We start from the raw sequence: 27,943 nt of genomic DNA, 5'->3' as shown, positions 1-27,943 counted from the left end.
CTTGATCATTTAAGCCCTGATCATCAAAACTAGTGTTAGTGGATAAGCGGTTGAGTATAGCGTGTAGTTACGACATTTTAATAATTTAAATCGAATAAGTGACCCTTAATAACCCAACTCACCCATTTAAATCTAGGAATACATATATAATTATAGACAAATTAAATAGCATTGGCAATAAGCCACACCCTACAGGCTACAGCCAAGTTGTATACTTAAATTATCCTACCATCTTTTCCTACAATTTTATGATAGTGTCGAATAAAGAGGACGTCAGTTAAAAATGTCTTTCGATCAAGATCCTAAAACATTGATTTTTTGGCCATCTTGTACAACGTTAATTACAAATGTCGTGGAATCAAGAGCATAAAACATATCATGTTCGTTGTACGTGAAAGTTAAAAGTTGTATGGTGACATGGAACATATGTCAACGTGTGTTACTAATGACAAATGTACACCACAAAGGAGTAATAATGATCTTAAACTAATACTCCTAGTATTAAGGAGGGTTAGGGTAGTAAAGAGGGCGAGCATACGACATACCCATCAAAGTGGCATATGTAATTCTTATCTACATAAGCGCATGTTCTTCTTTACCTCTTAGTTTCGTTCTACGATTACTACATCCGTTTCAAAATGAGTTATACTTTACGTTATAGTCATTTATATAATATTCTTTACATTTTGATTTGTTCTATTTTTAGCCAAGAAATTACTTTATCCATATTTTATTATATTCAACCAACTTTTCTACTTTTATCTTAATATTTGTGTAAATAGAAATGGTAGATAGAGGTAAATTCGTATTTATAACTTTCACTTTTTTTATATACATCGTAACACCAATAATTTTACACTTTTTACCCACTTTTTTCATATTGTTTTGGGGCAGTTGGGTTAGACAAAATAAATAAAAAATATTCTAATTAGTCATATATTTCTGTGTAACGATTTAAGAAAATGGCAAACGGAATTAGCCAGATATCGAAAAGGCGAGCGCCGCTGTTTTGTGCAAAAAACAGTGTAACAACTCACAACTTGTAAAGTCACAAACAGGGAACTGTAGCAAGTAAAGGGTTAAAGGCTGTGTATCTGTGATAAAAAGGCGGGCCCAATAAAACTCCAACTCCAGCTTGAGGGGTTCCAACAATACCTGCAAGCCTGAATTTTCTCTTCAATAACTGCCAGCCTGCTACCGATCCCGGATCTTCTATTTCACAATTACTCTCATTTGCCCTATTATTTGTATTTGACAACCACTAGAAAAAAAAATGACATACAATGATATAAGTGGTACATAAATTTAGCGTGTTGTGTAAAAAATAATAAAAATATATAAATAAATCGTGGGACAAAAGATTTTGACTCGAAATAAAGTACTCCCTCCGTTCTTGTTTATTAGTTCCTTATAGAATACCACAAAGTATTAGGAACACCCGATTGTATGTAGCACTACATGAAATCGGATCGTTTTGTATTTTCTAATCCCTCAAAAACAACACGTTTTTTAGTTTAAAAACACATTTTCAGTTGGTAAAAAACCTAAACTTAAACTTAAAAGGTGAGCAATCAACATCAGTTTACATATCCTCTCAAATTCTTCGCGCTCGTATGTTCTTTTGTACTAACAATGTGTTCTTTTGAAATGTATCTGCTTTTAAGCTATAAAAATGTACTTTAACCTGTAAAACATGTGCTTTAAACTATAAAATTGAGCTTTTTGAGGGGTTAAAAACCAAAACTATCCGATTGCATGTAGAGCTACATACAACCGAGTGTACCTTCTACCAATTGTAGAATACTAAAGGCCTGTTCGGTATCATTATCAGTTTTTAGAAAACAAAAACTGATTTTAGTTTTAGTTTTATATTTTCTCAAAACTGTTTCAATTTTTGTTTTCAATTAACTAATAAAACTATTATTCTTATGTCAGTTTTTTTGAGGGGATTTATTCTGATCTCATTATTTTAACTCATGTTGAATATTTATTTTTTTATTTTTATTTTTATTTTTTTATTGGTGTTATAGTTATTGCTTTGTCAAATGTCAATGACGAAGGAAGAGGGCCTGAAAAGGAGTTGCGGCTCAAGTCCAGAGACTCGAGGGAAGTGAGTCCCGTAATAGAATCAGGAATCGGTCCGGTAAATGAAAGGTTCTGTAGAGTGACTAAGCCGCCAATTTATGAAGGTAAAGAGCCAACAAAAAGGTTGTTTGAAATATCCAAATACTGAAGTTTATCTAAGGGCCCTATATTATCAGGGAGATCGCCACTAATGGAATTGTTTGCCATTGACAAACAAACTGATGGATCACCACTAATGGAATTGTTTGCCATTGATGGACAAAACTTAGACAAACAAAGTGACTACTACATAACTAACCCAATTTATCAATTATTTTTTTAGTTTAAATACAAAAATAGAGAAACCATGAATAAAAGGAAGAATATGACGAAAGCTTCATACTTGTACGAGTATGCTACTTGAACAGAGATGGAAGTGAGCGGAGTCGGAGACAGAGAAAGAGAGCGTGAGAGTGAATATGAAGGGGCGAGAATGAAAACGAAACCTACAATGGTGGTTTTGGATTTTCCGTTGTGTTTTAGCAGAAAAGCCCAATTACTTGTTTTATAAAATAGTTTAGCCGAACAGAAGTGTTCATCTTTCTGGATTCAAAAATCGAAAAACACAAAACGACACCCATACCGAACACCACCTAAACAAATTCACTAAAAGGACATCTTGCATGTGAATCTATAAAGAATAGGGTTGGAAGAGAAAAAAAAAAGAAAATATAGGTAGGATGAAAAAGAAATTACTTGCAAATTTAATTAAGATGAAAAAGAAATTATAATTGCCATATAAGTGTAAATGGGGAATAAATATTGAACAAATAAGAAAAGATTCTAAAAGGAACTAATAATAATAACATAAAAATACAGAAACGGACAAATAAACAAGAACGGAGAGAGAAGCAAAATTATACGAAATATGAAACTTTCATGCACGACAATAGAATAGATGTGTTGTCTGTGTTATCCTAAGCCTGTACTTGTGCCAAGTCAAACCTTGAGAAAACTCCCTCGTTCTCAAGTATTGGTGGTCACTGGTCAGTGGTCAGTCATACTAAGAAAGACCAATTTAATAATTTACCAGAGAACATATACAAGGAGAACTGGTTCGAAAGGATTACAGAAAACAGAATCCTAATTAAGATCAGACTCATAGGCAACCAGAAGAGCCATGAACAGCATTCTACGAGTGAGAAATAGCCTAAAAAGAGTACTCAACCATATCTATGCACCCTAATTGCCACAATGCTAATTCCACCCACCCCAAGAGAAATGGAAGTTACAAGCCACTGAAGAAGCAAATTCCTCGGATCCTGTCACGCGCACACATAAGATCTACAAGTTTTGTGTCGCTTCATTTCATTATACGAGACCCCGTAGTTACAACGAATCAAGCATAACTATAGTAGACAAAGGATTTTAGCTGTCTAAGTATAAAACACTATAACATTGGTTGATCTTCTATTCTTAACATTTATATTAACCCTCAACAATTAGACCACAAATCCAATACATCAAAATAGCCATTAACATCTATACATGAGGAATATCAGCATTCCAGATTTCCCCTATAAAGTCCGGTGTGCATTAATTAGTCAAACAACAAGCTTCTCAACGATACTTCTTATTTATACTTGGAAAGCTCGAAACAATGTTTTTCTAGTCATACATCACACTACTGCTACACCACCAAAAATCTGCACTAAAAATATCCTTGAGCCCTCATAAAACCTGAAGAAAATTCCAACTTACCCAGAAGAAACGAAAATTGTAGCATACCATAAAACAATCAAAATAAGCGTAACAATTTCACGAATCTAAAGCCTCAGCAAAATCGCTCTACTCATAAATTACATACAGCATTCTACTAGCCATAACTCATGTACCACTGAACACATTTCTACACACATTAGCCACATATACACCAACAATAATAAGGATATGATCACTTTGGAATATTTTGTCTAATGCCGAAAAGCGTGTCTACTTTTTCATTTGGGAGGGGGGATATGACTAATACTTCTGAACTCATTGGTAAGACTTGCATAAAAGATTGGATATAACCCTGCAACTAATCTCATCAGTAACAGTGAGAACATGTAGCCCAAGATCCCAAAAGTACAACAGAGGTCATACAACTAGACAAAAATCATCCTATAGGTGACATAGGCATTACCATACAACACAACTCCCCTGAAACTATAATTCTCAAGGCAACATCTCGTCCAATAATCAGCACCTTAAATTTCTCAAATTTAAGTCTTGCAATCACACATACAGAATAACATCCTTTAAACCGCAGAAAACTCAACACCCGACAACTTCTTAAAAACAAAGCTTGTTTACAACAAACCATTAAAAGGATCTGAAATCTTAAACCATGATAATAGCACCTCCATAGCTTGATACTTCAAATGGGAATACAAATCAGTATCTGAAATCTTAAATCGATCACTTTGATATCTTCACACAAATAAAGAGTACGGAGTACACAATTACTTCAAATCATTTCTTATAAGAAGTAAAAGACTCCATAAAAATTAGGTCTTAAACTCAAGAACTATAATGAACAATTGAACAAAGACACTCCATATTCCATAATACTCCGTATACAGTACATATTTACTTCTGGGCATACTCACACACTCCAAGTCAGACTTGATTACAACCTACATTCGTCACAAAGCACTTAAATATGACAGCAACACAAGCAACAAGAAGACAAAACTCATGCACTCACGAGATACCCTTGCATCATCACCTGCACTCCAACAGATCACGATACTTACTCAGTTACTCCTGCACCATTGTAAAAGCAAAACACACAGCAGAAACCACACCCAACCAGTCCACTCTGCACCGCGCAGACTTGCTGCCCAGCAGTAAGCCCCTAATGCGAAGCAACCCCATACCCCTAACTTAGGGCGCCCTGCATACCCGTCAACCAACCCGTACACCCCCTGGTGACTCCAGCATTGCTGCCCACAACACCTCCCGTCTCTGCTATATACACAAACGCACACCAACACCACCCTCACACACACACTACTCTCTTATTACACAATAAAGCATATGGAACTGATAAACCAACAATAGTTCTTTTGCTAGATGGGGACCATGAGGTATCATCATACTTCCCGTTATACACTTCTGTCTGCACTACTTCCCTTCTTCGAATCAATAACTCTTGCCTCTTGTCCAGAACATCCAAATATCAAATACACAAAATCCCATCAACATACTCAGAAGTTAGCATCCCATACTCATAGATCACAAGGTCGCGCATGGTACCAAATAAACACACTTATCTGAGATCTTATGCCCCCTTCCATACCATTCCTCATTTACCAAAGAGAACAATAAACTACCAGCTATAAACATATCCCAACTGCAAATTAAAGGTAACATTATTCTTTTAAGTCTCCACACATATTCCCATCCTCAAATCAACAACCCTCTCCAATCACACCAATAAATCAAATAAACAAAAACCATCAATTTACGCAACACTCGGCATTCCCTAATTCACTAATAATATGAACTTAGGAACTACAGAAATTTCTCTCAAAAGTTAGAATCTTCCACTTTTGAGTTTTTTTTAGGGGAAATGTGGTACAAAGTTATGACAGCCTGATAAGTAATAAGTACACCCCAAACAAATGGCTACGACAACTTTTAGCTCCATTTGTCAACTTGCACTCTCAAACACATCATCGTATTCCTCTCAAACCGAAACTCTAATCAAATAAACCCAAAGATCATCATGTGACTACTGTCCCTTACCTTCTAAACAAACAAAAACTTAATGACCCAAATTTCTTTAATATTATCAATAAATACAGTTAACTCATTTCGTTCAGTCCATTCAAAATATCTAATAGCTAGATTAAGGTATCACAACATTCCCCCACTACACTTGTTGTCATAACATCCCCTCCTCAAGTATAGAAATGCATCATTTAAACCCAAAAATTAGCAAACAATAACCACATCCAAGACATAGTAGAATCCTTCGAAAGAAGAAGAAAAAATGAGAAAGAAAACCAAGACGTAATAGAATTGGCTTTCCTATATTCTTCTCATAAGTTGTCTAATAGAAAAGGCATCTTCACACAAAATTACTCTGTGCTTAGCTTTCAAAATACAACAATCTATAAATCATGTTATAAACACATCCACTATAAACACCCATCAATTCTCACTGTCTCACAATTTAAATGTTACGTTTAAAGCAATAAAATCAATGAAAATGTAAGTGGTCACTCCTACTACCATATATAATTTTCCACAAAACCCGAAATTTTCATCCAAAAAGTGTTCTTTTATGAAAAGGGGTGACATAAAGCTGGACAATTCAATAAGTGATTTATGAACACCATACATAAAGATACGACAAATTTTAGCACAATTTCTTTTACTTCCTCTCTCAATAGCATATCATGTACTTATCTCAAACCGAAACCTTCAATAAAAATCAACCCAAAGATCTGACCATCACACAACTACTGTCCAACACCTTCAGAACAGACAAAATGTAGCAATCCATATTTCCTTGGCCTGCAAAAAGAATTTCCAATACCTTCAATATCTATAACAAGATTTTTCCAGTGAGACCATCAAAAGCGCACAATCCTAGCCAGTTTTCACCTACACTACACTATATCTGTAATACTTCATACCTACAAAGCCCTCCATAATAAAGCATCAACTAACTACACAACTTCCAAGTTCCAACTTGTTCACCTATATTATTAGTCAATGTAGTTATTCAAACCATTCAAAAGAGCTAATAGATGGTGTCATCACTCTGGTTCTCAACATAACGTATTCTCCACAAGTCTACACCTCCTAACATTTTGACCTACAAATTAAGCAATAACAGCCATCAAAAATTAGTTCACTCGACTTCAAGTATGATTTTAAAGTAGAACTTCCCATACACCACACAACAAAACAACCACAAAAGCCTGAAAAATTCTATCCACTCTCACAATATCGAAGTAACCTCAGAACTTACCAACGGTACTCCGCATATATGGTAACAATCAATATTCAGCACATACGGTAATTACAAATTGCTCTATCATGCATTTCATCATAATCCTCTCAAGATGAAATCTCTCATCAAAATGACCAGCACACAACCACCACCTTTAGAATACAAAATACACATCAACCTTAATTCTAATCAAAAGTAAGCTACCTTACCACAAGCTCTTTTCAACAAACCTTAAAAAGTATAGCACAATACTTGGAATATTCAACATACCATACATTATAACCAGAACACTAACACCGACAAAATCCTTCTTGAAAAAATACATCAACTTACTGGACTTCCAGATTGAGCAACTTTACAATCCATTAATACAGTCACTAGGTTAATTCATTCCATCCAAACGATCACATAGATTAAGGAGGTATCAATGAATCACCACTCCACAATTACACTTTTTTCTCAACATAGCATTTCTGTCCCCATGTCTAACACCTCTCATGATTTATACCTAAATATCAACGACAAAACATAATGAACTTTGCTACCCATACTCCTCTAATATAAAAGACAACTATGCTTTCAAAATAGAACTTTCCATAAACACAGCCTAGAACCTCAAAAGCCTCATCTACAAAGACACATAAATGTAACCTCAAATGCTACAAAACCAATTGGAATGTAACAGACCAATCCAATGGAGGAGCAGTAGAAGTAGTACATCACAAAAGAACTATTAACCTCGTACATAAGGCTACCATAAAATTTAGCACAATATTTTGACTACTACTAACCCTTTTTCAAACATGTAACTGTGTTCACGTCAAACTGAAACCTTTAATCAAATAAACCCAAAGATCATCACATAACTACTAACCACCAGATTCAGTTTATAAAGATCATTGCAGCCCGGACTCCGGTAGTCTGCAAAACCGATGTCCAGTCATACCTTGAATATATATACCAAGCCTTTTCCACTCGCACCACAATTGTAGCTTTAAAACTCAGTACCTAAAAGTTCTTCCCGAATATAAATCATCAACTAACTAAATAAGTTCCAACAGATCTTATACAACAAAATCACAAATTAATGTAGTCATTCAATCTATTCAACAGATCTTATACATGAAATCACAAACTCCCCGTTACACTTTTTCTACCTAAATGGGCTAAATCAACACCTCCAAACACTTTGAACCATAAATAAAATACACCAACAGCCTTCAACACATCATGGACTCGGCCTCACAAATTCCTCTTAGAAACTACCTAAGATCAAGAAGGTCTTCAACAAATTGCTCTGATTATAATTCCAAGAAGAACTTTCCGTGAACCACATAATCAAAACAACCACTAGGACCTAAAAAAGCTCCAACTACACACCCACAACATAAATAATCTCAAACCCAACAGTTCCCGAAAAAAAGTAACAAACTAAAAACATTATGTAACTCTCTGATTATATTGTTCAGTCATTTATTTAATCATATTCCTCTAAAGACGAAATCCCTCGTCAAAAGAACCATCAGGTCAGACGACTCAGACCACAACGACCAAATTTACGATACACAATACTCTCAGCCTAGATTCCCTTCAAAAGTTGGTTACTCGTCACTAGATTATTTCATTCTAACCACAAATACAAAAACTTCACTTGGCATAAATAACAGTTAACACAATAATAAAAAAATTGACACCTATTATGCCTTACAGAATCAAATTCCCTTATCAATTAAAATAGGCGGTCGTACCATTTCATTCCATTCGAAAGATCTCATAGAGTATTGTTGATACAAAACTTGCAAATTACACTTTTGTTCTCCACATAACTTCCCCTCCTTAACTCAGCAACTCCAATCAGTTGGGGGACCAAAAAACACACAATACCAACCATCAAAACAAAATGAGGTCAGTTCTCTTTCTCCTCTCAACAATTGCTTCATATCAAGATATACACGATTACCTCAAGTATGCTTTCGAAATAGAATCCTTTACATGAACCACATAGTAAACATGACCTAAAACCTCAACAGCCCATCTACTCTATGACATATTATAAATCATCAAAAGCTATTAAACCAATTAAATTGTGACAGTTCACTCCAATTTCTGCTTTATACCAAAACTAGCATCCAAACCGACTTATTTTTTTGTAGGGAGGAGAAGTAAAGACAGCCCAAAAAAACAATGCACCTCTTCCATAAGGCTACAATAAAATTAAGAACAATAAGCATATTACCGTATTACCCCTCAAACTGAAACCTCCAATAAAATAAACCCATAGATAATCACAGAACTGCTATCTGCCAGCTTCGTATAAAAAAACGTTAGCAGCAAAACCGAGATTTCAGTTATACATTCAATATCTGCACCAAGCCTTATTCCACTCACACCATTAAGATAGTACAATACTAGACAAATTCACATGTTTTACACTATCACTTCAATGCTTGAACCCTAAAAATCCTTCGAGAATAAGATCATCAACCAACTAAATACCTTCCAGTTTGTACACTAAAAGATCGCATAGATGAAGGTATAACAAAAAAGTTCCCGATACAACTTAGTTCTCAAGCTACATTTTCTCACTCATATCAACACCTCCTAACACTTGAAACCATAAATCAAATACAATGACAACAATCGATATATAATGCATTCTGCTTCCAAAATTCCTCTTCGACGTTGCCTACTATCAAGAATGTCTTCACATTACTCTGATGTGGTCCTAAAGTAAACTGTCCATAAACTACTGTACAAATACAACCACTAGAACCCAAATAGCTCGATCGACTGTCACGACATTAAAATAACCTCAGAACTAAGCAACAGTTCTCTGCATATATGGTAACAAGCTAACAACATTACAGTATAGTACTCCTCAAAGGACGAAACCCCTCGTCAAAAAAAAACATCCAAATTTTGGAACACAATACCAAAACACTTGGTATCATAAACTTCCCGATTATACTGCTGTTCTCCACATAATTATCCCTCCTTAATTAAGTCGATCAACACCTCCAATAATTTGGACTCAAGAGTCAAGACACACAATGACAAACCATTAAAATGCACTTCGCTTCTCATTCTCCTCTCAAAAGTCGCATAATATAATACACACATTACTCCAACTATGCTTTAAAAAAGAACTTCACATCAACCACGAAATAAACATGGACTAGAACCTCAAAAACCCCATTTACTCAAGAGCATAAATGCAACCTCAAAAGCTATAAACCAATCAAAATCTAATAGATCACTCCAATATAATGTCCTGCTTTAAAATGGAACTTTCATCCAAATAAACTATTTAAATAGGGAGAGCGGTACAAGTTGGAAGTCCAAAAGAATTTAGGAATCTCTTACATATGAATACAATAAAATATAGCACAATGTTCTGTTTACTTGCTCTCAAGCATATCAACATCCGTATTCCCCTCAAACTGAAACCTCTAAAATAAACCCAAAGATCATCACAGGGCTATTAATCACCAGATTCAGATCATACAAAACATAGCATCCAGATTCCAGTAGTAAAACCGATTTCCACTCTTACCTACAATATATATATATATATATATATATATATATATATATATATATATATATATATATATATATACACACCAAGCTTATTCCACTCCACGCCATTAAACATATCACGGGCTACACTCATATATTCCACAATATATAACCTTAACCCTTAGTAGTACCTCAAAATCCTTAAATTAAATCATCAACTAACTATATAACTTACAAGCTTATTCCACTCACGCCATTAAACACCTAACAGATAGACCCACAAATACAGTACAATGACAATGATCAAAAAATAATGCACTCGACAACCCAAGCCGTCTTACAAGTTACCTAAGATCAAGAAGGTCTTCACAAGAATACTCCGAGTATGATTCAAAGTAGCCACAAAATAAGTATAACCACTAAGACCTAGAAAGCTCCATGTACAAGACTCACAACATAAATATAACCTCGAACCTTATCTACAGAGTTTCCTGCAAATATGGTAACAAGCTAACAACATATACATCATTCTGATCATCATGTTTTTTTTTTACATATTCCTCTAAAAACAAAACCCCTGTCAAAAGAACCATCAGATCAGAATACAATCACTAAGTTGTAACACACAATACTCCGCGCCAGGTTCCCATCAAAAGTCGGTTACCCTTTAACTAGATTTTTCCACTAAAACCACAAAACAGAACATTAGATGGCATACTTAACATGTTATAGACTGTAACCCAAACGCTTAACACCTACTAACCCTCACAGAATAATATCCTTATATCAATAAATATGGTCTCTCAAATCTTTCATTCCATTCAAAAGATCTCATAGATTAATGTATCACAATCTTCTCAATTACACTTCTATGTTTTACATATTTATCCCTATTTTACTCAACAGTCAACACCACCAATCATTTAGACCCAAAAAGATACAATAACAACCATCGCAACAAACTGAACTTTTCTTTTCGTTCTCTTCTCAACAGTTGCTTAATGTAATAGACATCTATACACGATTACTCCAAGTATGATTTCAAAATAAAGCTTCCCATCAAACACATAATGAACACTGCCTAGAACCTCAAAGCCCTGGCCATCTACTCTCTAAACAAAAATGCATCCTCAACAGCTATAAACCAACCACAATGTAACAGATAACTCCGATATGATTTTCTGCAATAAAAAGGAACTTTCCATTCAAATCCACTTTTAAATAGGGAGAAGAAATTTAAGTCAAGACATCCCAAAAATTTATGAATCTCTTACACAAGGCTACAATAAAATTTAGCAGAATATTTTATTTTGTTCCTCTCTCAATCATATTATCCTGTTTCCAGTAGGCAAATAAACCAAAAAATATAGTAAAAGAACTACTAACCACCAGATAGCAGCCCGGATTCCAGTAGGCAGTAGTCTGAAAAATTGATTTCAGGTCATACCTCCAATATCTATACCAAGGTTATCCACTCGCCATTAAAATAGAAAATCTTCCCAAGTACACACATTCATTCTACACACAATTTATCTGTCCTTAACACCTCCTATCATTTGAAACCCAAAAAACACACAATAACAACCATCAAAACAAAAATGAACTTCTCTTCTCATTCTACTCTCAAAAGATTATAACAAGATTATAAACAAATGCTACCAATTGGGCCTAGAACCTCGAAAGCCATTCTACTCTCAAAAGTCTCATAATGTAGTTGACATCTATACAATATTATACCAAGTATAATAAAAAAATGCTACCAATTGGGCCTAGGACCTCCAAAGCCACTTACTCTCTAAAAATGAATGTTACTCAATGGCTATAAACCAACCACGATGTAACAGATCAATCCAATATGATTTTTTACTATGAACTGAAACTTCCATCAGAATCTACTTTTTTAATTTGGGGGGGGGGGGGGTATCAGTTGGATATCAAAAGTAAAATAAAATATTGTGAACCTCCCATACAAGGCTTCGATAAAGTTTAGCAGAATATTTTGTTTACTTGTTCTCACAAACATATCATCATATTCCCCACAAACTAAAACCTCTAATAAAAACATCATTATGGAAATAATCACCACCATTTTGTTTACTCAATCTCTCAAGCATATTATCATATTCCCCACAAACCGAAACCTCTAAAGAAAAACCCAAACATCATTACGGAAATACTAAGCATTAACCAACATTTTCTAATCATATGAAACTTAGCAACCCAGATTCCCTTAGTCTGCAAAATTGGTTAGTGCATCTTATATTCCCTTCAAAAGTCGTTTACCCTATAACTATATTATTTCACTCAAAACCTCGAAACCAGAACATTACTTGCCAGTTGCCATACTTAAGATGTTATAGGCTATAACCAAAACACTTAACCCTAATCAATTAATATAGTCCCTCAAATCAGATTAAGGTACCATGAACTTCCAAATTACACTTTTTACTCTCCACATATGTTACCCTCTAATCATTTGGATCATTTGGACTCAACAAAATACACTTAATAGCCATCAAAACCAAATTACTTTCTCTTCTCATTTTCCCCTCAAAACTATGCTTCCAAAATAGAATTCTCCATCAAAGAAAAAATAAACACGGCCTAAAACGTCAAATGACACATCTACTCTCAAAACATAAATGCAACTTTGATAGCTAAAATGTAATAGATCCACTCGTACCATATATCCATAACAAGCATTTCTCCAATTATTCACTCAAACTATTGAAACAATACATAAATAGCCATAGCTCACATACACTAACTTCAACACTTAATTCCTATAATCTTTCCGAAATAAAATAATAAACTAGCTACACAATTTCCAACTTGTTCAACCCTTATAATCAGCTTGCTGTTCAATAGATCTCGTAGATTAAACACACTACCCTTTACACTTTTGATCTCAGTCTGACATTCCTTCTTTAAGTCAACAGACTCAATACCTCCTAGCATTTAGTCCCAAAAGGCAAACACTGTAATAGCCATCAAAACATAACGCACTTGTCTATTCAAAAAAATCCCAAAATGTAAAAATTTGTTCACAAAATTATTACAATTATGATTTCAAAGTAGTTTTTCCATAAACCATAGACAAAACAGCCACTAGATCCTCAAAAGCTCCACCTTCTCTCACCACATTAAAATAACCTCAAAACTCAAACACAGTACCCCCGCACACATGGTAACAACAATATTCAGCAGTCTGATGGCTATTAATTAGCTCTATCATGAATTTCATCATATTCCACTCAAAATGAACCCCTCCATCAAAGTAACCAACACATCAGCACACAACCACCGCCTTAAAAAACACACAATACACAGCAGCCTGCCTCAAGATCTTTCCAACAAACATCCAAGTAGCAGAATACTTGACACAATTAACAAGTAATACTCCCTCCGTCCCATAATATAGTGCCCGTTTGACCAAAATCACGGTTATTAAGGTAAATGATAACATTGATAATAAAAACAATAATGATTTGTACTTTCAAGATAAAGTACATGTTAGTTGGCAAAAATGGAGAGATAAATTATAGATTAAAGGTGTGTAGATAATAAATAGGCCTAAAAAGGACAAAAATCAAGCACATGGGTTGAATAAAAGTCAAAAAGTACAATTTTCAAAGTAAAAATTAATGGTTTAAAATAGAAATAGGCACATCATTTAGGGACACCATTTTAGGAAAACAGGCACTATATTATGGGACGGAGGGAGTACATTATAATCAAACTACATTAAACCTATAAATCCTTCTAGAATTAGTACCTCTAACTTACTTAAAAAACTTCGATTGAGCAGCTGTACAATCAATATATATATATAACCACTCATTCATTCCACACACAACAGTATCACAAATTTACCATTACACTTCTATTCTCCACATAACTTTCCCTCCTTAAAGCCTCCAATCATTTGGGTCCGAAAAACACAAAATTGCGACCATCAAAATAATATGAACTACGCTTCTCATACTCCCTTCAAAAGTCACCCAATATAACATGACATTTACACAAGATAAATCCAAGTATGCTTTCAAAATGGAACTAACCATCAACCACTTAATAAACACCGCCTAGAACCTCAACGGCCTCACACACAACATAAAACAACCTCAACAGCTATAAACCAATAAGACGTTACACACACCAGTATAATAACTCGCTTCACAACAAAAAAGTTTATCCAAAATTTAATTTTTATAATGTTCGGTACTATAAAGTTGGACAACCCAAGTAAATTAATGAACCCCTAAATAGGACTACAGTCATTTAGCAAAATAATTTGTGTTCATAATCTCGAGGATATCATCGTATTCCCCTCAAATTGAAACCTACGTATAAAAAATAAAAAAAAACTAAAGATCATCACACAACTACAGCAGAACGTTCACCATTTCACCACATTCAGAACAAACAAAACATAGCAACCTGGATTACCATAGTCCGGACAATGGATTTCAACTAATACCATCAATATCTACAACAAGCATCTTCCAATCAGACCATTATAAGAGCACATTACTAGCCTTAATTCATACTTCCTCCAACCGTTCTTCCAGATTAAGTCGTCAACTGACTATGCAGATTCCAACCTGTTCAAATCTATAGTGTCGGTTCACCATTCAGTCCGTTTATGCCATACAAAAGGACCCACAGACTTGGAGTCACATTCAGTCCGTTCATGCCATACAAAAAGGTCCAAGTATGATTTCAATGTAGGTCTTTCCAAACACCAAATAACTAAATGTCAGAAACAGCCACCATATCCCTCGAAAGTCGAAACATCTTCTCTCTCAACATTAAAAAGAACCTCAAAAAATACCAATAGTACCCAACACATACTGTAACAACAATATTCAGTTCTCTGATAAATATTAATTAGCTCCTATCACAAACTTCCCAATTACATTTTTGTTCTACACTTAACTTTCCCTCCTAAAGTCAACAAATCCAATCATTTTATCCCCAAAACACACAATAACAACCATCAGAACATACGAACTTCGCTTCTCGTTCCTCCTCTTAAAAGTCGCCAGATATAACATACAAAAGATAACTCCAAGTATGCTTTCAAAATAAAAATTGCCATCAACCATGAAATTAACGCAGCTTAGAACCTCAAAATCCCAACCTACTCTCTCACAACATAAATGCAACCTTAGAAGAAATAACCACATAAAATGGAACTACCAGACATCAATACTGGATTACTTCAAGTATTCTTTCAAAAGAATTTACCATAAACCACATAATAAACATTACCTAGAACTTTAAAAGCCCATCAAGCCAACAAGATGTAACATAACACTCCAGAAAAAAAAATCCTCAAAACGAATATTTTCATTCAAAATTTGATGTTTATAGGTAAAAATATTATAAAGCTGGACAAGTGGACAGACCAAGTAGATTAATGAGTAACAACATAAGACTACAGAAAATTTTAGCACAATAATTGATTTATTTACTTCCTCCCTCAAGGATCGTCGTGTTCTCCTCAAACAGAAACATATAATCAAATAAATCCTAAGATCATCACACAACTACGGTGAAGTATCCACCACATTCTTTCAGAACACACAAATCTTAGCAACCTTGGTTCCCCCAGTCTGCAAAAAGGATTTCTAATTATACCATCAATATCTACAACAAGCTTTTCCCATTCAAATCGTTATAACAGCACATAAGGCATAATTCATATCCACGTTATTAAGTTTACCACTTAACCTTCAAGAATTAAGTTCTCAACTAACTATACAACTCCCCCAACTTGTTCAACTCTATATTGTCAGTGCGTCATTCAGTCCAGTCATGACATTCAATGGATCTCACGGATTAAGATGTTACAATCAGCCTCCCTTCACACTTTTGTGCTCTATGTAACATTCCTTAATTCCTTAAGCCAACACCTTCCAGCATTTAGACCCACAAGTCAAACACAAATTTAGCAATCAACACATTATGTACTTGGCTTCTCAAAAACTGCCCAATATAAAAAGTTGTTCATAAAATTACTTTAGTATGATTTCACAGTAGTTCTTTCGATAAACCACATAACAAAACAGTCCCTAGATCATCAAAACTCCATCTCCTTCCACAACACTAATATAACTCAAAACTTCACAGTAATTCTTTCGATAAACACATAACAAAAACAGTCACTAGATCCTCAAAACTCCATCTCCTCCCACCACACTAATATAACCTCAAAACTTACGAGCAGTATCCCCGACACATTTTGTAACATCAATATTCAGCTCTTCGTTTGATATTAATTAGCTCGTATCACAAACTCCCCAATTACACTTTTGTTCAATACATGACTTACCGTCCTTAAACCCAACACTCCAACCATTTGAGGCCAAAAAACATACAATAACAACCATCAAAACACATGAAGTTCACTTCTCATTCTGCTCTCACATATACGTCTACACAAGATAACTCGAAGTATACTTTCAATATAGAACTTCCCATCAACCACGTATAAACACAACCTAGAACCTCAAAATCCCAATCTACTCTCGTGAAAAAATTGCAAGCTCAAAAAGCTATAAGATTACGCCAAGAATGCTTTCAAAAAGTACTTACCATCAACCACACAATAAACATGACCTTGAGCCTCAAAAACCCCACTTGCTCTCATAGCATAAAAGCAATCTCAAAAGTCATAATCCAATAAGATGGTACTTAACACTCCAGAATAATTTCCCACTATACGACAACTCTTCATGTTAAATTAAGTTTCTATAGGAAGGGGCACTCTAAAAGCTGGAGAGACCAAGTAAATTAATGAACCCCTACAAAAGACAAAAAAAATTAGCACAATAGTTACTTGATTTAATTACTCTCTCAAGGATATCATTGTATTTCCTCAAAGGCTCAAACTAAAACCTAAATCCAACAAAACCCAAAGACATCACACACAACTTCCGTCAAGTGTCTGCCATATTAAGAAAACAGAAACTGAGCAACCTGGATTCTCATAGTCTGCAAAAAGGATCTCCACAAAAAATACCATCAATATATACAATCATTTTCCAATCAGACCTTACATATTACTAGCTGTAATTCACATGTGACACACTAACTTTAATACTTACTACCTACAATACTTCCAGAATATAGTCGTCAACTAACTATACAACTTCCAACTTATTCAACTCTATATTATAAGTTCATCATTCAGTCTGTTCATGCCATTCAAAAGGTCTCATAGATTAGGTGTCACAAACTTCCCCCCTTTACACCTCTTAGCATTAAGATCCACAAATCAATCACCGAAATAACCTAAAAACATAATTTACTTGGCTTCTCAAATATTTCCTCAGTAAGAAGTTCTTCGTCGACCTATTCCAAGTACGACATAAATTCAGTTCTTCCCGTAAACCACATAACAAAAACAGCCACTAGATCCTCAAAACTCCATCTACTCACAGCACTAATAAACCCCTCAAAACTTACTTACAGTACCCGAAGTCCTCTCTGATTAAGCTATATCATCCATTTCATCATATTCCTCTGATAATATTAATATTCAGCTCCCTGATTAATATTAATTAGCTCTATCATCCATTTCATCATATTCCTCTCAGAACGAAATGTCTCATCAAATTGACCAACACAATAGCTTATAACCACCACCATTAAACCACAGAATACAAAGTGACCTATTTTCTTCTGAAAATGTCAGTTAACCTGCCCAATCTCTTTCCAACAAACCCTAAAAATAACAGAATACCTGACATAACCAACATTATACATTAGAACAAAACTACTTAACACCTGTAAACCTTCTAGAATAAATAGACTAAAACAACTGCGAGATTGTGTACTTGCAACCAACTAATATAGTCACTCCAGTTACCCAGTTCATTCATTCCATCCAAAAGATTCCCCAAAGATTAAGGTACCAAAAACTTCCCAGTTGAACATAACTTTCCCTCCTTAAACTCAGCACCTCCAATCATTTGGGCCCATTAAATACACAATAACAACCATCATAACAATGAACTTCGCTTCACTTTCTCAGTTTCTCCTCTCAAAGTTCGCTAAATGGTTGGGAATTCAAGTATGCTTTCAAAATAGAACATTCCATCAACCACATAATAAACACAATCAAGAACCTAAAAGCCAAATCTACTCTCAAAACATAAATACAACCTCAAACGTTATAGACCAATAAAATGTGGCTTACCAGTCCAACATAATTTTCAGCTTTAAAAAAAATCATCCAAAATTGAGTTTATTTTATAGGAAGGGGCAGTTTACTTGTAGAGAGGGGTACTATAAATTTGAACATGACAAGTAAATTAATGAACCTCGTAAAATAAGGAAGGCTACAAAAACATCGCACACCAATTTTTTTTTACTTATTCTCTCCAACATACATTGCATTCCCCTCGAACTGAAACCTATAATCAAATACACCTGACGATCAACACACAACTACTGTTCAGTGTCCACCACATTTAGAACACGCAACCCAAATTCCCTTCTTCTGCAAAAGGGATTTCAACTCGTACCATCAATATTTGTAGCAGGCATTTTCCACTTAAACCATTATAATAGCACATTACCCTTACAGAATAATATCCTTATATCAATAAATAGTCACTCAAATCTTTCATTACATTCAAAAGATCTCATAGATTAATGTATCACACTCTTCTCAATTAAACTTCCATTTTCCACATAACTATCCCTATTTTACTCAACACCACCAATCATATAGACCCAAAGACACAATACCAAAGATCGCAACAAACTTAACGAGAAGAGAAAAACCCAAACATCATTAAGGAAATACTAAGCAGTAACTAACATTTTCTAATCATATGGAACTTAGCAACCCGGATTCCCTTGGTCTGCAAAACTGGTTAGTGCATCTTAGATTCCCTTCAAAAGTCGTTTACCCTACAACTATATAATTGCACTCAAAACTCGAGACCAGAACATTACTTGCCATACTTGATGTTACAGACTATAATCAAAACGCTTAACACATAATCAATTAATATAGTCTCTCAAATCAGATTAAGGGCTCACAAACTTCCAAATTACACTTCTACTCTGCACATATGCTACCCTTCAATCATTTGGACCCAAAAATACACTTAATAGCCATCAAAACCAAATGAATTTTTCTTCTCATTTTCAACTCAAAAGTATGCTTTCAAAATAGAATTTTCCATCAAAGACAAAATAAACACTGGCTTATAACGTCAAAAGACACATCTACTCTCAAAACATAAATGCAACTTTGATAGCTAAAATGTAATAGATCCACTCATACCATCAATATCCACAGCAAGCACTTCTCCAATTATCCACTCAAACGATTAAAACGATACACAAATACATAGCTCACATACACTAACTTCAACACTTAATACCTAAAATCTTTCCAGAATAAAATCGTAACTAGCTTACACAAATTCCAACTTGTTCAACCCTTATAATCAGTTTGTTGTTCATTAGATCTCGTAGATTAAGGTGTCACACACTCCCCTTTACACTTTTGATCTCAGTCTAACATTCCTTCTTTAAGTCAACAGACTCGATACTCCCTAGCATTTAGTCCCAAAAGGCAAAAACTGTAATAGCCATTAAAACATAACGCACTTGTCTATTCAAAAAATTCACTAAATGTAAAAATTTCATCACAAAATTACTCCATTATGATTTCAAAGTAGTTTTTTCCATAAACCACATAACAAAACAGCCACTAGATCATCAAAAGCCCTACCTTCTCTCACAACATTAAAATAAGCTCAAAACTCAAAAACAGTACCCCACACACATTGTAACAACAAATTCAGCAGTCTGATGGCTACTAATTAGCTCTATCATGAATTCCATCATATTCAACTCAAAATTAACCCCTCCATCAAAGTAACCAACACATCAGCACACAACCACCATACACAATACACAGCAACCTGCCTCGAGATCTTTCCAACAAACCTCCAAGTAGCAGAATACTTGGCACAATTAACTAGTAATACATCATAATCAAACTACATTAAACCTATAAATCCTTCTAGAATAAATACCTCTTACTTAAAAAACTTCAATTGAGCAGCTGTACAATCAATACATATATAATCAGTCATTCACTCCACACATAACGGTATCACAAATTTACCAATTACACTTCTATTCTCCACATAACATTCCCTCCTTAACGCCTCCAATCATTTGGGTCCAAAAAACACACGTACTATTGCGACCACCAAAATAATATGAACTACACTTCTCATACTCCCTTCAAAAGTCGCCTAATACAACATGACATTATACAAGATAACTCCAAGTATGCTTTCAAAATGGAACTTACCATCAACCACTTAATAAACACGGCCTAGAACCTCAAAAGCCTCATCTACTCTCACAGCATAAAAACAACCTCAAAAGCTATATACCAATAAGACGTTACACACACCAGTATAGTAACTCGCTTCACAACAAAAAGTTTATCCAAAATTTAATTTATATAATGATGGGTGCTATAGAGTTGGACAACCCAAGTAAATTAATGAAACCCCTAATTAGGACTACAATAATTTGGCAAAATAATTTTTGTTCATAATCTCGAGGATATCATCGTATTCCCCTCAAATTGTAACCTATGTATAAAAAATAAAATACATCACACAACAACAGCAGAATGTTCACCATTTCACCATTTCACCACATTCAGAACAAACAAAACATAGCAACCTGGATTACCATAGTCCGGACAATGGATTTCAACTAATACCATCAATATCTACAACAAGCATCTTCCAATCAGACCATTATAAAAGCACATTACTAGCCTTAATTCATATGTGCCACACTATACCTTCAACTAATAACAATTGTTCTTCCAGAATAAAGTCGTCAACTGACTATGCAGCTTCCAACTTGTTCAAATCCACAGTGTCAGTTCACCATTCAGTCAGTTCATACCATACAAAAGGTCTCACAGATTTGGAGTCACAAATTCCGCCCTTTACACTTTTCTTCTTCATATAAAACTCCCTCTGTAAGTCAACACCTCCAAACATTTAGGCCCACAAATAACACACACGGTAAAAACAATAGAACATATTTTACTTGGCTTCTCAAAATACTGCCTAAAATAAAAAGTTACTCCGAAAATCCAAGCATGATTTCAATGTAGGTCTTTCCAAAAACCACATAAGTAAATGTCAGAAACAGCCACTATATCCCTCAAAACATCTTCTCTCTCAACATTAAAAGGAACCTCAAAACATACCAACAGTACCCCTATCACAAACTTCCCAATTATATTTTTGTTCTACACTTAACTTTCCCTCCTAAACTCAACAAATCCAATCATTTTATACCCAAAAACACACAATACCAACCATCAGAACATATGAACTTCGCTTCTCATTCTCCTCTTAAACGTCGCCAGATATAATATACAAAAGATAACTCCAAGTATGCTTTTAAAATAAAAATTCCCATCAACCACTTAATTAACACAGCCTAGAACCTCAAAATCCCAATCTACTCTCTCACAACATAAATGCAACCTTAAAAGCAATAACCACATAAAATGGAACTATCGGTCATCAATACTAGATTACTTCAAGTATTCTTTCAAAATAGATCCATAAACCACATAATAAACATTACCTAGAACTTCAAAAGCCCATCAAACCAACAAGATACATAACAACTCCAGAAAAAAATACTCCAAAAAAAATTTCATCCAACATCTAGTGTTTAATTGTTTATAGGAAAAAATACTATAAAGCTGGACAAGTGGACAGACCAAGTAGATTAACGAGTAACTCCTACATAAGACAACAGAATATTTTAGCACAATAGTTAATTTTTTTACTTCCTCTCTTAAGGACATCGTCGTGTTCCCCTCAAACAGAAACATATATCACATAAATCCGAAGATCATCACACAACTACAGTGAAGTATCCACCACATTCTTTCAGAACACACAAATCTTAGCACCCTTGGTTCCCACGGTCTGCAAAAACCATTTCTAATTAAACCATCAATATCCACAACAAGCTTTTTCCATTCAGATCGTTATAACAGCACATTAGAAGCCATAATTCATAACCACTCTATTAACTTCACCAATTAACCTTCAACAATTAAGTTCTCAACTAACTACACAACTCCCCCAACTTGTTCAACTCTATATTATCAGTTAGTCATACAGTCCAGTCAGGACATTCAATGGATCGTCATAACAGCACACTTTTGTGTTCTATGTAACATTCTTTCATTAAGCCAACACCTTCCAGCATTTAGACCCACAAATCAAATACAGATTTAGCAATCAACACATTATGCACTTGGCTTCCCAAAAAACTGCCCAATATATGAAGTTCTTAATAAAATTATTCTAGTATGATTTCACAGTAATTCTTTCGATAAACCACATAACAAAAACAGTCCCTAGATCATAAAAACTAGCTCCATCTCCTTCCACAACACTAATATGACCTCAAAACTTTCACAGTAATTCTTTCGATAAACACATAACAAAAACAGTCACTAGATCCTCAAAACTCCATCTCCTCCCACAACACTTATATAACCTCAAAACTTATGAGCAGTATCCCCAACACATTTTGTAACATCAAATATTCAGTTCTTCGTTTGATATCAATTAGCTCGTATCACAAACTCCCCAATTACACTTTTGTTCAACACATGACTTTCCGGTCTCAACAACTCCAACCATTTGGGCCCAAAAAACATACAATAACAACCATCAAAACATATGAAGTTCACTTCTCATTCTGCCCTCATATATACATCAACACAAGATAACTCCAAGTATACTTACAATATAGAACTTCCCATCAACCACGTAATAAACACAACCTAGGACCTCAAGATCCCAATCCACTCTCATGACGCCATCAACCAAGTAATGAACACAACCTAGGACCTCAACATCCCAATCCACTCTCATGACGTAATTCCAACCTCAAAAGACTATAAGATTACGCCAAGTATGCTTTCAAAAAGTACTTACCATCAACCACACAATACACATGACCTCGAGCCTTAAAGCCCAGCTACTCTCATAGCATAAACGCAACCTCAAAAGCTATAATCCAATAAGATGGTACTTAAAACTCCAGAATAATTTCCCACTGTACGAAAAAATTTCATCCTACATAAAGTTTCTATAGGAAGGGGCACTCTCAGAGCTGGATAGCCCAAGTAAATTAATGAACCCCTACAAAAGACAAAAAAAGATTTAGCACAATAGTTACTTTATTTACTTTTTCTCTCAAGGATATTATTGTATTTCCTCAAACTAAAACCTAAAGTCAAACAAAACCCAAAGACATCATACAACTACATCAAGTGTCTGCATATAAAGAACACAGAAAACTAAGCAACCTGAATTTTCATAGTCCGCAAAAAGGATTTCCACAAATACCATCAATATCTACAATCATTTTCCAATCAGACCTTTACAACAACATACTAATAACTGTAATTCACATGTGCCAACTTTTAATACTTAATACCTACAATCCTTTCAGAATATAGTCGTCAAATAACTATACAACTTCCAACTTGTTCGACTCTATATTATCAGTTTATCATTCAGCCTGTTCATGCCATTCAAAAGGTCTCATAGATTAGGAGTCGCAAACTTCCCCCCCTTTACACCTCTTAGCATTAAGATCCACAAATCAATCACTGAAATTAACCTAAAAACTAAATTTACTTGGCTTCTAAAAATATTGCCTCATTAAGAAGTTCTTCGTCAACCTACTCCAAGTACGACTTAAATTCCGTTCTTCCCGTAAACCACACAACAAAAACAGCCACTAGATCCTCAAAACTCCATCTACTCACAGCGCTAAAAGCCACCCACGACACTTACCAACAGTACCCGAATTCCTCTCTGATTAAGCTCTATCATCCATTTCATCATATTCGTCTGATTAATATTAATATTCAGCTCCCTGATTAATATTAATATTCAGCTCTATCATATATTTCATCATATTCCTCTCAGAACGAAATTTCTCATCAAATTGACCAAAAAGATAGCTTACAACCACCACCATTAAACCACATAATACAATGTAACCTATGTTCATCTGAAAATGTCAGTTAACCTGCCAAAGCTCTTTCCAACAAACATTAAACATAGCAGAATACCTGACATAAATAACTAACGCTATACATTAGAACAAAACTACGTAACACCTGTAAATCCTTCTAGAATAAATGGACTAAACAACTGCGAGATTGAGCACTTGCAATTAACTAATATAGCCACTCCAGTCACTCGTTCAATCATTCCATTAAAAAGATTCCCCAAAGATTAAGGTACCAAAAGCTTCCCAGTTGAACATAACTTTCCCTCCTTAACACCTCCAATCATTTGGGTCCATTAAATACACAGTAACAACCATCATAACAATGAACTTCGCTTCACTTTCTCAGTTTCTCCTCTCAAAGTTCGCTAAATGGTTGGGAATTCAAGTATGCTTTCAAAATAGAACATTCCATCAACCACATAATAAACACAATCAAGAACCTAAAAGCCAAATCTACTCTCAAAACATAAATACAACCTCAAACGTTATAGACCAATAAAATGTGGCTTACCAGTCCAACATAATTTTCAGCTTTAAAAAAAATCATCCAAAATTGAATTTATTTTATGAGGGGTAGTTTATTTGTAGGGAGGGGTGCTATAAATTTGGACATCACAAGTAAATTAATGAACCTTGTACAATAAGGCTACAAAAAATATTGCACAGCAATTTATTTTTTTACTTACTCTCTCAAGCATATCATTGTATTCCCCTCAAACTGAAACCTATAATCAAATCCACCTGATGATCAACACACAACTATTGTTCAGTGTCCACCACATTTAAAACACGCAAACCCAAATTCCCTTTCTCTGCAAAAGGGATCTTCACTCATTCAATCAATATTTGTAGCAGGCATTTTCCACTTAAACCATTATAATAGCACATTACTAGCCACGATTACATGCATTGCACCACTGTAGGACTTAAAAATTCTTCCATAGAATTGTCAACTAGCTACATAACCTCTAACGTATTCACCTACATAGTCTAACAACAAAGTCATTCAGCCCACTTATTCATTCAATAGACCCATAGAATAAGGTATTACAAACTTCCTCATTAAGCTTTCGTTCTCAACATAACATACCCTCCTTAAGTACACCTATTACCATTAAGACAGATAAATAAAACACAATAATAGCCATCAAAACTTAATGCACTTGCTTCCTCTCAAAAGTTGCCTAACACTCACAAAATAACTCCAAGTATGCTTCTATAGTAGAACTCTCCCTAAACCCCATAACATATATAGCCACCGGAACCTCAAAAGCATAATCTACTATCACGACATATATCATATATGTAACCTCAAAAACTTAGCTAACTCAGATTCACTTAATCTACAAAAGGCTACCACTCCTTAGCCAGAAGGAACCATTTTTCTCACCTTTATTCTCTGTTCTCTACACTATTTTTCGTCCTCAATCCAACAGTTCTTGCCTCTTGCCAATAACAAAAACCATGAACATATTCAGAAATCAGCAACCCGTACTCCACTCAAAATTTAGATACATTACAACAAAACAGCATGAATAACTATTTTATATTCACATAACAGCACTTTTGCTGGCCATGCTCAAAGATAAGACAACGCATGGTACCTACAAATACATCAGAGTTTCTCTAAACAGAAAAAAGCACCAACGAACCCAAAAAAAACAGGTTTCATAACAGAAAAATAATCAACGAACCAAGAAAGCAGACATATTGAGAAATTAATCGGGGAATTAACATACATCAGAATTAATGATTCAACTAAACAGAAAAAAGCACCAAACATTAAAAAAAAAAAAAAAAAAAACTCCGTACAAAATTTAAATGCTAGATCCAAAATTGAAAAACAAATACAAACTTCACTTACCTTTCGTACTTCTGCTTCCTCTTCTTCTTGTACTCTTCTTCATCAAAGAACCAAAAAAGCAGGTTACCCAAACTAATTTTTCACAGAGTGAAGATTTTGATCGAGATCTTCACTTTGGGAAAAATTAGTTTCGAAGAACAATCAATACTGACCGGTGCCTTAATCAATAGTATAGATGATGTTATCGAATCATGAGTTAGACGAACAGGAGATTTCTAATCGAAAATTCTAGGGTTGCGACTTGGGAGATTGAGAGAGAGGTAGAGAAAAGTAGAATTAGGGTTTCAGTTTCGGGGAATATAAGTTACGCGGAATAAGGCGGTGAAATTGATGGAGGTTCATAAGTCGGTCATTTCTTTCACGCGTTTGAGTTTTAGTTTTTTTTTTGACAACCCATACGCGTCTACAGAGTATTTCATCTATTTCGCCATAATAATTGGGCTTGGGCTATTTTATTTATTTTTAGGGAATGGGCTTGGGCTTTTGTTAATTTTCTTACAATCTGGTTTTTTGTGGAAGAATTATTCGAGCACAACTGCACAAGTATACCACGATCATTTTACTAGTTTGGTGTTTGGAGAAAAAATAAATGGGTGGCTCCTTCAAAAGTGAGTTCAAAGTTCGCAACAATAGTTATTGTGAAATGGGCGTTTCAAAATTTTGTGTGGTGATGTTAAATAGCAGATGTCTAAAGGCCATGGAGTGTAGAGAAGGTGGGCAGCCCATCTCCTTGGTCCAAACAACAGTGCAGCATAGCCCAATCACATGAAGTGACAGCTGCACATGATCCCAGATATTCTCATTCCTAGGTTACCGTTATTTTGTCTTTTCCTAGGTTGATATGCTAATCATTAGCTGTCATTATTGTAATAGAAAGCTGGCGGCTCAACCCTAGAGGGAGCCTTAGTATTTAAGCTTGTATTACAGCTCTTGGAGCACACACAATTAATGAGAGAAAAATCTGGGTTGAACAATTGCAATACTCTTGATATTTGCTCAATGAACTAACTGATAAAATACAGTTTAGTCATCATGGTATCAGAGCTTTGGTTCGCCAAAACTCAATCTGTCAACCCATCTTGGTAAGGAAAACACAAAGATTTTGCATTTCAGCAAAGTTGTTACAATAAAAATCACATCTTTATATAGGAAAACCTAAAAATATAGTCTTTTGCTTCAGCAATGACCACCATAGATCCAACAAGCCACTTGTACCTTCACCCATCTGATGGAAGCCACTTTGCAACCATAGAGAAGCTCCAAGGATCTTCAAACTACAGATCTTGGAAGCGTTCCATGGAAATTGCATTAGCTTCAAAAAGAAAGCTTGGCTTTGTCACAGGGGCATATAAGAAGGACACTGATGA

The 27,943-nt window shown here is 34.8% G+C and overlaps 1 long non-coding RNA gene across 1 annotated transcript; it reads right to left on the bottom strand.

Moving 5' to 3' along the window:
• Positions 1 to 790: 790 nt before the first annotated feature.
• On the bottom strand, positions 791 to 27,462 carry LOC130461049 (uncharacterized). Its single transcript, XR_008921352.1, has 2 exons — positions 26,577 to 27,462; positions 791 to 1,261 (listed from the first exon to the last, which is right to left on the bottom strand). It is a non-coding gene; the product is annotated as an uncharacterized lncRNA (long non-coding RNA).
• Positions 27,463 to 27,943: the final 481 nt, after the last annotated feature.

This window comes from Spinacia oleracea, chromosome 1, assembly GCF_020520425.1.
Source record: "Spinacia oleracea cultivar Varoflay chromosome 1, BTI_SOV_V1, whole genome shotgun sequence".
Classification (NCBI taxonomy): Eukaryota; Viridiplantae; Streptophyta; class Magnoliopsida; order Caryophyllales; family Amaranthaceae; genus Spinacia; species Spinacia oleracea.
The sequence above is the reverse complement of the archived record's forward strand: the minus strand, read 5'-3'. Positions and strand labels throughout refer to the sequence as shown.